Genomic DNA, 13980 nt, shown 5'->3' on the forward strand with positions numbered 1-13980 from the left:
CTCTTTTCTTTTCCTTTCCTTCTCTTTTCCATTCCTTCTCCTTCTCTTTTCTTTACTTTCCCTTCTCTTTACTTTTCCTTCTCTTTTTTTTTTTTCTTATTTTTTTCTTTTTTCTTTTCCTTTTTTTTCTTTTTCTTTTTTTTCCTTTTTCTTTTGCTTTTCAGTTTTCTTTTTTCTTTTCTTTTTTTCCTTTCTTTTTTTTGCTCTCTTTTCCCTTTTTCCTTTCTTTTTTTGCTCTTTTCCTTTTCCTTTGCTCTTTTCCTTTCCTTTTTTTTTTCTCTTTTATTTTTTGCTCTTTTCCTTTCCTTTTTTGCTCTTTTCTTTTTTGCTCTCCCTCTCCTCTCTGTTTCCTCTTCACCCCCCCTTCTCTCTTTTTTCCCCTTCACCTCATTTTATCTTTTTATCTTTTTTTTTTTTTTTCTTATGCTCTCACTCTTTGCTGTCTTTTCCTCTCTCTCACTCCTGAGATGTCTGCCCTGACTATGTATTGGGCAGGAAAGGTGAGCAAATGTTTTTGGAATACCTCTAGGCACTATTACAGTGCTGCATTTTTCTGTACAGATGTGTACCGTCACATTTCTGGAGCAATGAAATACACGCACTAGAATTGACACAACCTAGAGATGCGTGCATCAGTGTGTCCCATACATCTGAGTATACCTTTCTAAATATGGAGTTAATTGGTTCTTGATGGAATTGGATTGCCGAGGTCAAGGTGGAAGAAATGACGAATGCAGGGAAGAGGTATCCCAGGAAGGGAAATATTAAAGCAAACATATAAAGCAAATAGGTTGAGTGTTCCCTGTTTAATTTGAGTTAAAAGACAATTGTCTTGTGTAATCCATATATTTGCCTTGCTGTTTAATATAATAACTCTGTGGAGGTTGAGTGTGTATGTGGGTTGGTGGTCAATAAGTGGGGGATGCATCTATTTAGTCAGTCAAATGTCTAAATTTAATTCTGATCGACAGGAACAGGGGTAGGCAACCTTTTGAGCACAGTGTGCCAAAAAATGTTTTCAAAGAAATTGAGCGTGCCGATTTAATAACAAAAAAATGTCAACTTCACAATCTCAATCACAATTTTTTTTTTTTTTTATAAAGTAAATGCTGTAAACTACTTTAGTAGTGAGAAATTAACATCCTGCACTCTCACGCCCCAGATCAGCCCCATTTCATGCACCTTCACACCTCAGATCACTGTCCCTCCTGCAAATCTGATTCACCACTGTACCCCCCCCGCTCATCTGCCCCACCACTCTAACCCCCTGCTCATCTGCCCCACCACTGTACCACCCTGCTCATCTGCCCCACCATTGTACCCCTTTCTTATCTGCCCCACCACTGTCCCCCCCTGCACATCTGCCCCACCACTGTCCCCCCCCCCTGCACATCTACCCCACCACTGTCCCCCCCTGCACATCTGCCCCACCTCTGTCCCCCCTGCTCATCTGTCCCACCACTGTACCACCCTGCTCTTCTGTCCCACCACTGTACCACCCTGCTCTTCTGTCCCACCACTGTACCACTCTGCTCATCTGCCCCACCACTCTAACCCCCCTGCTCATCTGCCCCACCACTGTACCACCCTGCTCATCTGCCCCACCAATGTTCCCCCTTTCTCATCTGCCCCACCACTGTACCTCCCTGAACATCTGCTCCACAACTGTCCCCCCCTGCACATCTACCCCACCACTGTCCCCCCTGCACATCTACCCCACCACTGTCGCCCCTGCACATCTACCCCACCACTGTCGCCCCTGCACATCTACCCCACCACTGTCCCCCCCTGCACATCTGCCCCACCTCTGTCCCCCCCTTCTCATCTGTCCTACCACTGTACCACCCTGCTCTTCTGTCCCACCACTGTAACCCCCTGCTCATCTGCCCCACCAATGTTCCCCCTTTCTCATCTGCCCCACCACTGTACCTCCCTGCACATCTGCTCCTCCGCTGTACCCCCATGCTCTACTGTCTCACCGCTGAACCATCTTCTCATCTGTCCTAACACTGAACTTATCTGCTCATCTGCCCCACCACTGTAACCCCCTTTCTCATCTGCACCACCACTATACCTCCTGCACATCTGTCTCACCACTGTACCCCCTGCTCTTCTGCCCTACACCTGTAACCCCCTGCTCATGTGTTCCACTGATGTACCTCCTTTCTCCTCTGCATCCCCCTCTGCACATCTGCCCCACCTATGTACCTCCTTTCTCTTCTGCCCCAACACTGAATCCCCCTGCTCATCTTTCCCAACACTGTAACTCCCTTCTCATCTGGCCCAACACCGAACCCCTCCCCCCCGCTCATCTATCCCACCACTGTAACCCCCAGCTCATCTGCCCCATCACTGTACCCCCCTGCTTTTCTGTCCCACCGCTGAACCCCCTTCTCATCCACCACTGTACCTCCTGCACATCTGCTCCACCACTGTAACCCCCCTGCTCATCTGCCCCATCAATATACCTACTTTTCTCATCTGCCCCACCACTGTACCTCTCTGCACATCTGCTCCACCGTATTATCCCCATGCTCTTCTGTCTCCCTGCACATCTGTCTCACCTCTATACCCCCCTTCTCTCCTTCCCCACCACTGTAACCCCCTGCTCATCTGTCTCACCAATACACCTCCTTTCACATCTGCCCCACTGCTCTACCCCCCTGCTTTTCTGTCCCACCACTGAACCCCCTTCTCATCTGCCCCAACACTAAACCCCCCTGCTCATCTGGCTCAACACTGAACCCCTGCTGCTCATCTGTCCCACTGCTCAACCCCCTTCTCACCTCTTCCACCACTGTACCTCCCTGCACATCTGCCCCACCGCTGTACCCTCTTCTCATCTATGATATGTGTGATATGCAGAGTGGTGAAAGGAAGCAGAGATGGGACACATCTACCTGTCGTGGCACACTCATCCTGCTGATCCACCTCTCGCATCCAGCCCACGTGCTTGTATGTGATGTATCGGATATATGGGATGTATGTGCTTGTATGTGATGTATGTGATGTCACATACAAACATGTGGAATGGATGCGCAATGATGAGCTCAGGTCAGGGGTATTTTCTGAAAGCAGTGGGCCTGTGTGCAGGATCATAAGTTGGGCCCCCCGCAGCTGAGAAAAAGTGCGGTGCTCTGTGCCACAGGAAACGTTGGGTGTGATTTTCATTGCGCTGAATACTGGCTGTGTCTTAAAGGAACACAGAGTTCAGGGGTTCAGTAGTAAGTGACGCAAAGGTTCAGGAATAATTTCAACAAAGTTCCCAGAAGCTCAACAGTAATTCCACAAACTGTCACAGTGAAATCCCTTTTTTCTGAGATTGGTAGTGGCAACCAAGCGAGTCATCTTCCTCCCAGATGGTGGACGGGGCTAGCAGGACTGTGATTGGTTTTAGCAGTGGCCAATGACAGTCCTCCTCCTCCTGGAAACAGGGATCGATCCCCCCCCCCCCAGAAAAACTGAACCCAATCTCTTCCGCATCACAAAAGCTGACGATCGCAGCTACAGCAAAGTTAGAGAACCAAACAATGTTTCCCATCTCATTGTGTGGGGGCACAGTGCCTCCCCCTCAGTGTAGGTGCGACGTGGGGAAATCTGAAATTGGAATGCATTAGTGTCTCACCAACACTTCCCTGCGCTGCTCTGCTGATGGGGAGGGAGTTGAGTGCCGGCAAAAGAGGCTTTGCATGCCGCTTGCAGCACCAGTCCCGGGGGTTGCCTACCCCTGGTCTAGAATGTTCTGAATGGTAGATTTTGTGTGTGAGGGTTAGATCACAATTAAAAAGGAACGCAAAATAAAAGTGTTTAGATTTTTTTAACTTTGAGCTAGGAGGGTTAGAGCCCATGTCAAGTTTCTTCAGCTGTAAAACTACAGTGTAGCAATGTGAATCCAGCCTTAGCAATACTGCTTTTTAGTTGACTCAAACTCATAGTTCATTTATAGGTGGACTGGATCAGTCAATGGTTTCTGGTAAGTCTCAGAAGCACCCGGAGGTCAAATCTCCCTGCTAAAGTTCTTTGGTCTGCTTTATCCTACCAAAGAGTCTTCTCATGCTGCACACTTTACTTTAAAGTAAATCCAACAAGGGGATTAGGACCTACTGGTAAGAGCTGTGATCAGGAATCAGATTGCAACCATGCTGGAACTACTGCATGAGCCGTCCGTCTTAAATTTACACTGACTGGCCACTTTATTAGGTACACCTTGTTAGTACCGGGTTGGACCCCCTTTTGCCTGCAGAACTGCTTTCATTCTTCGTGACATAGATTCAATAAGGTGATCCTCAAAGATTTTGGTCCATAGTGACATGATAACATCACGCAGGTGTAGATTTGGCTGCACATCCATGATGCGAATCTCCGGTTCCATCACATCCCAAAGGTACTCTATTGGATTGAGATCTGGTGACTGTGGAGGACATTGGAGTGCAGGGACCTCATTGTCATGTTCAAGAAACCAGTGGTGAGATGATTTGATCTTTGTGACATGGTGCATTATCCTGCTGGAAGGAGCCATCAGAAGATGTGTACACTGTAGTCATAAAGAGATGTAGACTGATGCTCAGTTAGCACTAAGGGGCCCAAAGTGTGCCAAGAAAATATCCCCCACACCATTACACCACCAGCACCAGCCTGAACTGTTGATATAAGACAGGATGGATCCATGTTATTTACGCCAAATTCTGACCCTACCATCTGAATGTCGCAGCTGAAATCGAGACTCATCAGACCAGGTTTTTCCAATCTTCTATTGTCCAATTTTGGTGATCCTGTGCGAATTGTAACCTCAGTTTGCTGTTCTTAGCTGACAGGAATGGCACATGGTGTGGTCTTCTGCTGCTGTAGCCCATTTGCTTCAAGGTTCAACGTGTTGTACTTTAAGAGATGGTTTTCTTGCATACCTTGGTTGTAACAAGTAGTTATTTGAGTTACTGTTGCTTTTCTATCATCTGGAACCAGTCTGCCCATTCTCCTCTGACATCAAAAAGGCATTTTCATCCACACAACTGCCGCTCACTGGATATTTTCTCTTTTTCAGACCATTCTCTGTAAACCCTAGAGAGGGTTGTGCATGAAAATTTAGTTTTAGTAGATCGGCAGTTTTTGAAATCCTCAGACCAGCCCATCTGGCACAACCAACCATGCCATGCTCAAAGTCCCTTAAATCCCCTTTCTTCCCCGTTCTGATGCTCAATTTGAATTTCAGTAAGTCGTCTTCACCACGTCTAGATGCCTAAATGCATTGAGTTTTGATTGGCTGATTAGCAATTTGTGTTACCAAACAATTGAAAAGGTGTACCTAATAAAGTGGGTGGCGAGTGTATTTCTACAACTGTTGATCCACAAGAAGGCAGACCAGTATTCCCAATAAGCCAGTGTGTATAGTGCACTACGGATGGGACACAGGCCGTGTGCACTGTAAATATTTCTAAGTTAAGGAGAAAACATTTCTTTTATTTTTTTTACAGAACAGACATGCACCATCTCATCTGTTAGAAAATGAATTATTCTTTCAATTAAAATAAATAATTAAACCGAAGGTCTGCTTTAAGAGTGCAACGGGATTTATATGGGTCCTGAGAGTCATGGAAGCTCCTATCAGCTACCCTAGAACTGTCCTTATGCCAGAAAATGGCTCCTCTTTATTCTCTGCTTTTTTACAGAAAAAAAGGTTAAAAAAAAAATAAGACAAACAAAAATGACAGCAGACAAAAAATGATCAAATACAAACAAAAAGACGGGACACAAAATTTAAATAAATGCAAAAACACTAAATTAGGAGGAACAAAGAGTAGACCTTTCATCCCTAACCATCTTTGTTTTTGCTTTTTCCTTGCACGTTGGTTGGTAAGCAGTTTGGGTTCAAAGGTGGACGTGTAGGGGAATTCATAGAAGCGAAATGGCTCTGCCAACCCAAATGTATAATAGATATTTCAGTTTTAGCCTTTTCTTTTTTTCCTCATACCAGACATCCCTGTCAGACGTTGCAGCCAAATTCTGACCTCACTTTTCTCTACTGCAGTTAGAGCAATGCAGCTTGGTCATGGTCAGCCCACACTCTGCATCTGGATGGTAAAGGTACAGCAACACAATGATATCAACCTACAATATATAGAATAGAATATAGACAGGAGTACTTTTTAAAAAAAAAATACATTCAGCGTGCATCTAAACCCTAAGAACAAAACCAGATGTAATACACCTTACCAACCCTTAGATGTGGCAGCTGCATTGTTTTGTATAAGATACTTCCCTTTTTTGTACCTGGTGATGCTTCCAATAACACACCTGCTGACCTAGAGTGACAACACGTACTAACTGTGCTGTATCTATGGGGAACCAGCATTGTCACTCTAGCATGGGAAATGTATTAGGACTACAGAACACCTCCACCTTTCCTCATCTTCTCAACATAGGGTGAGGCGCTTCTTCCTTTGCAGAGGTGGACTGGCAGGGCTGATAACACTTTGTAGATGGGGTGCAGCAGCAATAATTCACACAGTTGGGTGCAACGTAAAACTTGTATTCAAGTTGTACAGCAACAGTCACAACAAACCCGGTGGGAAGGCTGTCCAACCAGGTAAACTCATAGTTTCTAGCAATGTGAAGAGAGTAGGTTTCAGCCGGACTGACCACATCTGTTAAGAGTGTAGAATGCGGCCTGGCTGTCTCATGACCAAGCGGGATGTCAAAAAAGGGTTGCGACCCTACGCACTCCCTCCTCATCAGGAACCTTTCCCTAATGCTAGTGGTGTCCAAAGCAGGCAGGGTACCTGTCCCTACTGTAACAACTCGCAAATGCATGCCAAGCCTGGGTGCCAGGGCCTTAAATATACACAGTAGATTGGGGTAGGTGGCACTCCCTACAAATGGTTATATCGGACGTAGACAAGTATAATATGGGGGGGGAGAGGGGAGGGGGCCTGAGTGCTAACCCACCAGTGAGTATACCCCACCTATATTCAATGTATATGATCCCACCTCCAAGAACAATTACCAGTGTTGCAAATATCTGTGTCCAATGATCTATTGTAAGGTGATGTATGACTTTCTATAGTCTCAGCTTCAGTTAAATTCCGTTGGTATAGAAATCAAAAATTAACATAACATAAAATGTGCCATAGATGTGATTAGTAGGCTTTCCAAAATGTTCAGCCTCTCAATGTGATTATAATGTCTAAACGTGATCAGTGTCAGATAATCAGTGATTGGTAGAGTGCAATCTGCGTATAGCTTTATACGTTTTTAATACATTTCAATCATCATACTATACACTATGGGAGTCCACCCTTCCTTTTTTTCCCTTCATGTAGGGATTTGTAGGGAGCACCACCTACCCCAATCTACTGTGTGTATTCTGTCTGGAGAACCCCTAGGGGAGCTCCATTAGGGGAGGCAGCAGACCTATTCACTGTCCTAAGCGCAGTCATTACTTATATTTTAGGGCCTTAAATATGCTCTGCCTGACCCAAGATGGCTGCCAAAATTACATGGGGTGGCAACATCCAACCGGATTGTTTCCCCTGTGACCAAGGAAACCATAGAGGAGATATGGATAGATAACTTTGAATATGCGAACTACACTTACAGATCAAGGGCACCTTCATCCCAGAAAAGTATTATTTTAGGAATAACGAGGAAAAGGGATTTTACTAGTGCCATGAAAAATACATTTTTAAAAATATTCTTTGATTCAAAATTTATTAAAAAACGAGGCAAGCAATTGCTCACAAATAGAACATTTCTTAACAGGATTTTTACATATATAACACACATATACAGATATTATGTTATTCACAATGCTTGTTGCTCGACATGTTTCGATTTTCTGCTTCTTCAGGGGCTGTAAAGAACGTGTAACTATAAAACCATAGATACAATCAACACTATTATCAGAACAAACAATTTCTATGTACATAGATTTGCATATATAAATATTACCAAACTGACACCCACATAAAATATGAGATAAATTAAATGTATACACAAAAAACAATGACCGTTAATGAACTACATTAATCTCAATGAGAGGCTGACCGCACTGCAGAAAGATACAAGGCCAAGGAGCACTCACTGTATGGGCACTGCTAAAGATCATTATAGTTGGTATAAAGTGCAGCCACCTCCAATGGCTATAATGGACTGTAGGGAGAGCACATTGGAACAAATTTTTCTGTAAAATAATGAAGCATGAGCCTGAATAACTCTGGACTAAGGTCAAGAAATATGGCCCCAGACCAAAAGAGATAATACTACCAATAAACACAAGATACCCCCATAAAACCTTGGGTACCTTAACTTGTCCAGTATCTCTAGACCCATCCAAAAGACACGTAAGAAACGGTAACGCAAACGCATTCAGGAACCTTACCCTAAAGCTAGTGCTGTCCCTAACAGGCAGGGTACCTGTCCCTACTCTACTACAAATGAATGCCACGCCTGGGAGCCAGGGCCTTAAAGTGGAGTTCCACCCAAAAATGGAACTTCCACTTTTTGGATTCCTCCCCCCCTCCGGTGTCACATTTGGCACCTTTCAGGGGGGAGGAGGGAGCAGATACCTGTCTAATACAGGTATTTGCTCCCACTTCCTGGCATAGATCACCGCGGCGCTTGCTTTGACCTACGCCACTTCCGGCGCCTACACTGTCCTCCCCCGCTGTATTCTGGGAGACACACAGGTACCAGAACACAGCAGGGACCAGAGAGGATGCGCAGCGCGGCTCACGCATGCGCAGTAAGGAACCAGGAAGTGAAGCCGCACGGCTTCACTTCCTTATTCCCTTACCGAGGATGGTGGCGGCAGCAGCCGAGAGGCGACGGACGGATCGGCTTCGGCTGCCGGCATCACGGGCTTCCTGGACAGGTAAGTGTCCATATATTAAAAGTCAGCAGCTGCAGTATTTGTAGCTGCTGGCTTTTAATATTTCTTTTAAATAGGCTCTGCCTGACCCAAGATGGCTGCCAAAGTCACATGTTGCGGCAGCATCCAACCACATTGTTTCCCCAGTGACTAAGGAAACCATAGAGGAACTGTGTCCCTCTTGACTTCCTCTCTGGCTACAAGGCCGCTGCAGATGAGCGCCACCTTAGGTGGAGAAAGTAGACTACACCTGCCTACACAGGTATTTACAATCTCGCCAGATTTCGGGCAGATTCAACAGCAAATTCAACAGCAAATTCATAAAAATGCATTTAATTATATTTTTAACAGACCAAAAGGGAGCAAATGTAATTGTTGAGGTTTAATACCCTTTTAACTGCTTTAAATGGTGGGTGGGGGGGGGGGGGGTCACATCTACCTACATCTTAAGTTTAGATAGTACATAGAAAAAAATGTAGGGATGTCCTATGTCAGTGTGAATTACATACATCATACTATGGGGTCATCATGTCTGTCGGGACCCTCAACCGTAGAAATAGATATCCCGGTCTGGTGTTCACCTGATCTGTAGCCTTTGATGCTCAACGAGTTAAAAAGCCCTTTCTTCTAATACAGATAATATGAAGTCGGAATATCTGGAATTGAGATATGTCTGAATTTATTTGCTTTTAATGATGTATCTGCCCAGGAAAAGCCTGAGTAATTGACTTATTTGATGAGATTTGTCACTAACCCTGAGGGCTGAGAGCTTCGATGTCAAAAATGGGATTTATAAATGGGTCTTGGATCCTTCACGTCTCTTCTTCCAGAACAGAGATTTATACAGATGGGCGAAGAAAATAAAATCAGTGCCTCTTACAGGCAATCGGACACTTTGTCACATGGAGGAAATGAGTGTCCCAGTGCCCTGTTCTGCCCTGACACCTTCCATGCGCCACTGTCATCCACCCATAGGAGAAGGGTTAATGACCGCAAGCTGAGTTTACAGGAAATGAGGGTTGCTCACCTTTTTTTCTGTGTGCGTAAGAGAAGCTGTCATTTTATGAACCTCAATAAAATTTAGGAAGGCAGTAGGGAGGTTGTGGGGCTGTTCACCCCGTCTTTTAGGTTTAACCCTTTTCTCCAAACTATTATTCCTATTAAAGATTAGGTACTGGTTGGTAGCACAGAGTTTTTAAGTTTCTGATGCAAAGCTTATGGGAAGCCTCTGGAATTCAAGCGTTTCTGCAGTGTGCGACTTTCCTAGATTGGCGTTCACACTCCTAATGCATCCCACAGTGCAACATATATATAATGCAAAAGTCTTAGGCAGGTGTGAAAAAATACTATAATATAAGAATTATTTCATAAATAGAAGTGTTTTTACTTTATTTTTATCAATTACCAAAATGGAAAGTAAATGAACAGAAGAGGAATCCAAATCAAATCACGTCACATAGCTCCACCTCTTGGCACGGCGCCTTTGATAGACAGAACGCCAATCCAATGCGAGACATGTGACGTCATCAAAGGCGTCGGGCCAAGAGGTGGGGCTATGTGACGATGAGCCCCGGGAAGACGGGAAATTTAAATGAAAGCTATTACAGCAGGCAATCCTGCTCTCTGCTGATCCGGGTGGCTTGCCTCTTCCTCTGCACAGGTGGGGCTGTATGGGGCACAGGCAGACCAGGTTGTATTGGGCACAGGCAACGCTGTATTGGGCACAGGTCACGCTGCATGGGTCACAGGTCGCGCTGCATGGGGCACAGGTCGCGCTGCATGGGGCACAGGTCACGCTGCATTGGGCACAGGTCACGCTATATGTGGCACAGGTCACGCTGCATTGACGCTAGGGCAGCTGTGGGGGGGGGGGGCTGTTTGCAGGGGGGCCCCATACAACATTTTGCTATGGGGCCCTGCTATTTCTAGTTACGCCCCTGTCTGCCTGTATTTCTCAGCATTGAGGACACCATTTATCCCAACCAAATCTCAAACTCCTTTTGCAGAAATGCAGCCCCAAACTTGTAAGGAACCTCCACCATGCTTCATGGTTGCCTGCAGACAGGGGGTGTTAGTTCCAGTGAAGGGAACTCTTAAGGCGTCAGCATACCAAGACATTTTGGACAATTTCATGCTTCCAACTTTGTGGGAACAGTTTGGGGATGGCCCCTTCCTTTTCCAATATGGCTGTGCACCAGTGCACAAATCAAGGTCCATAAAGACATGAATGAGCAAGTTTGGGGTGGAGGAACTTGGTTGGCCTACACAGAGTCTGATCTCAACCTGACAGAACACCTTTGGGATGAACTGCGAGCCAGGCCTTCTCGTCCAACATCAGTGCCCGACCTCACGAATGCGCTTTTGGAAGAATGGTCAAATATTCCCATACACACTCCTAAACTTTGTGGACAGCCTCCCCAGAAGAGTTGAAGCTGTTACAGCTGCAAAGGGTGGGCCATCTCAATATTGAACCCTACGGACTAAGACTGGGATGCCATTAAATTTCATGTGCATGTACAGGCAGGCGTCCCATTACTTTTCCTAACATAGCGTACATATGGCCTTGCATTCAACAGGTTTTTTTCTGCTGCATTGCAGCTCTATAACATGGCTTATCTGGGGCAGGGACTGAAGTTAAGGCTTCTATGTACACTATAAAGCACAGTGTAATATGTGAGTGTATAGAAACATATCAGAAATGGGAATATTATATTCTATATACAGTAATTTTTTATTTTATTTTTTTTATTTTGTTCCTTTTGCAGAAGCTGTAGGGAACAACAGCACTCACTTTAGATACAGCCATATACAAAGAGAGGGGTTCCCCTTGGATAGGACTTTAATGGCACTTGAATAGGAGATCCTTCACCACTTTCTGGGTGAAGGATCTAATTCAATTACCATCCATTTTGACTAACTGCGCTATCAGTTATGGTTGATATGTACGCTCCATGATACATGTTTTTATTTTTGTATTTTCTAAATAAATATATGCATATACGTGCCGCTAAAGTCCTATCCAAGGGGAACCCCTCTCTTTGTATATGTATATTTGGATGTTGGCACGGTTAAACAATCACTGCTACCTCTCTATTAGATATAGCCATAGGTCTTTCCCCTAGCTTTGTGCTCTTTTTGTGTACATTAGGAAACCCCGGATATAATGAGATGGAAACTCCACAAACATTGAGAGACAAGGACTCCCAGGTACTGTTTATTCAGAATACTGACTCACTCTGCGTATGGAAAATGATACCATTTAAGGTCTGGTATCAAGGCACTTGCTGCCTTGTATTTACTCCTACATGCTGGAGCCACACAAGTCATCAGCCTTGTTAAAGATTTCTTTGCTTCAGATGTCAACAGATTGTATGCTGGTGTCTGTGTTTAACTTCCTGTAAGCAATTCACGGTTTAATTTTCAGCTCATTGTGTTACTTCTGGTCTCGTAACAATTTCTGTTGACTTTATATATTATAAATATGTTGCAAAAAGGAAGTCTGATGTGCCTCAAGCAAGCATCTGAATCAAGTGTGTGGTGTCCAAAACAAGAAGGGACAAACTGGGGGTAAACCCAACAGTGTCCCACGAGATTTTGCCGAATACCATGACAAATCTACCTCTGATCTTCATATATGGGTTATTGAATCCATTCCGGGGAAAAATACTCACTAGCCAAACATTTCCAGTGCCCCTGTAAACAAATGTTTTGGATTTATACTCTGGACACCCTATGCCCAAAAGGATTGGATGAGGAAATTGAGGCGCATACCGTTATTCTTTTTGGCTTATTTTTTGGCACATATAGGAGTTGATTTACTAAAGGCAACTAGATTGTGCACTTTGCAAAGTGCAGTTGCACTCTGCAGGTGCAGTTGCTCCAGAGCTTAGTAAATGAGGTAAAGCTTCCCTTTGCAAAGAACACCCAATCACATGCAAAGGAAAATAAAAAAACAGCATTTTTGCTTGCATGTGATTGGATGATGGAAGTCAGCAGAGCTTCTGCTCATTTACTAATCTCTGGAGCAACTGCTCTTGTAGAGTGCAACTGCACTTTGCAAAGTGCACAGTCAATTTAGTAAATCAACCCCATAGTGTTTTATATAGCTTTTAGATAATGCTAACTTCTTTTTTAGGTATCAGGTACTCCCCCTGTTATCTTACTGATCTATTGGAGAGATATATATGCACTCAGATAATTTTTTTGTATATTATTATCATGTATTGATGGTCCATTTACATTTTTTAGGTATCTTGTATTACTTTCCCTTTTTCTTTCTTTGTCACATCGATTACATTATCCTCCACTGTATGGTGGTAAGTAGTGATCATTTCATATAATACATACATTTAATTTGTTTCATGTCTACACGTCCTGGATTGCTACATTGCATTCATTGGTAATTGTCTGCATGCATTTTCCCCCCTTTTCTCCCTCTATACAGGTGTATCTCAAAACATTTGAATATCATCAAAAAGTTAATTTATTTCAGTAATTCAATTAAAAAAGTAAAACTCATATATATTATAAAGATTCATTACACACAGAGAGATATATTTCAAGCATTTCTTTTTTTTTATTTCGATGTTTATGACTTGCATCTAATAAAAACCCAAAATTCAGTATCAGTATTCAGTGTCTCAGAAAATTTGAATATCACAGGAGACCAATAAAAGGATTTTGTCATAGAGAAATCTTGGTTTACTGAAAAGTATGTCCATTTACAGTATAGTATGCACTCAATACTCCTTTTGTATTAATTACTGCATCAATGCGGCATGGCATGGAGGCGATCAGCCTGTGGCACTGCTGAGGTGGTATGGAAGCCCAGGTTGCTATGATAGCAGCCTTCAACTCGTCTGCATCGTTGGGTCTGGTGTCTCATCTTCCTCTTGACAATACCTCCACAGATTCTGTATGGGGTTTAGGTCAGGCGACTTTGCTGGCCAATTAAGCACATTGATACCATGGTCATTAAACCAGGTATTGGTACTTTTGGTATTGTGGGCAGGTGCCAAGTCCTGCTGGAAAATGAAATCAGCATCTCCATGAAGCTGGTCAGCAGGGTGAAGTATGACGTGCTCTACAATTTCCTGGTAGAGGGTTGCGCTGACTTT

The sequence above is a fragment of the Aquarana catesbeiana genome, linkage group LG12 (genome assembly GCF_042186555.1).
Source record: "Aquarana catesbeiana isolate 2022-GZ linkage group LG12, ASM4218655v1, whole genome shotgun sequence".
In the NCBI taxonomy this organism is placed as follows: Eukaryota; Metazoa; Chordata; class Amphibia; order Anura; family Ranidae; genus Aquarana; species Aquarana catesbeiana.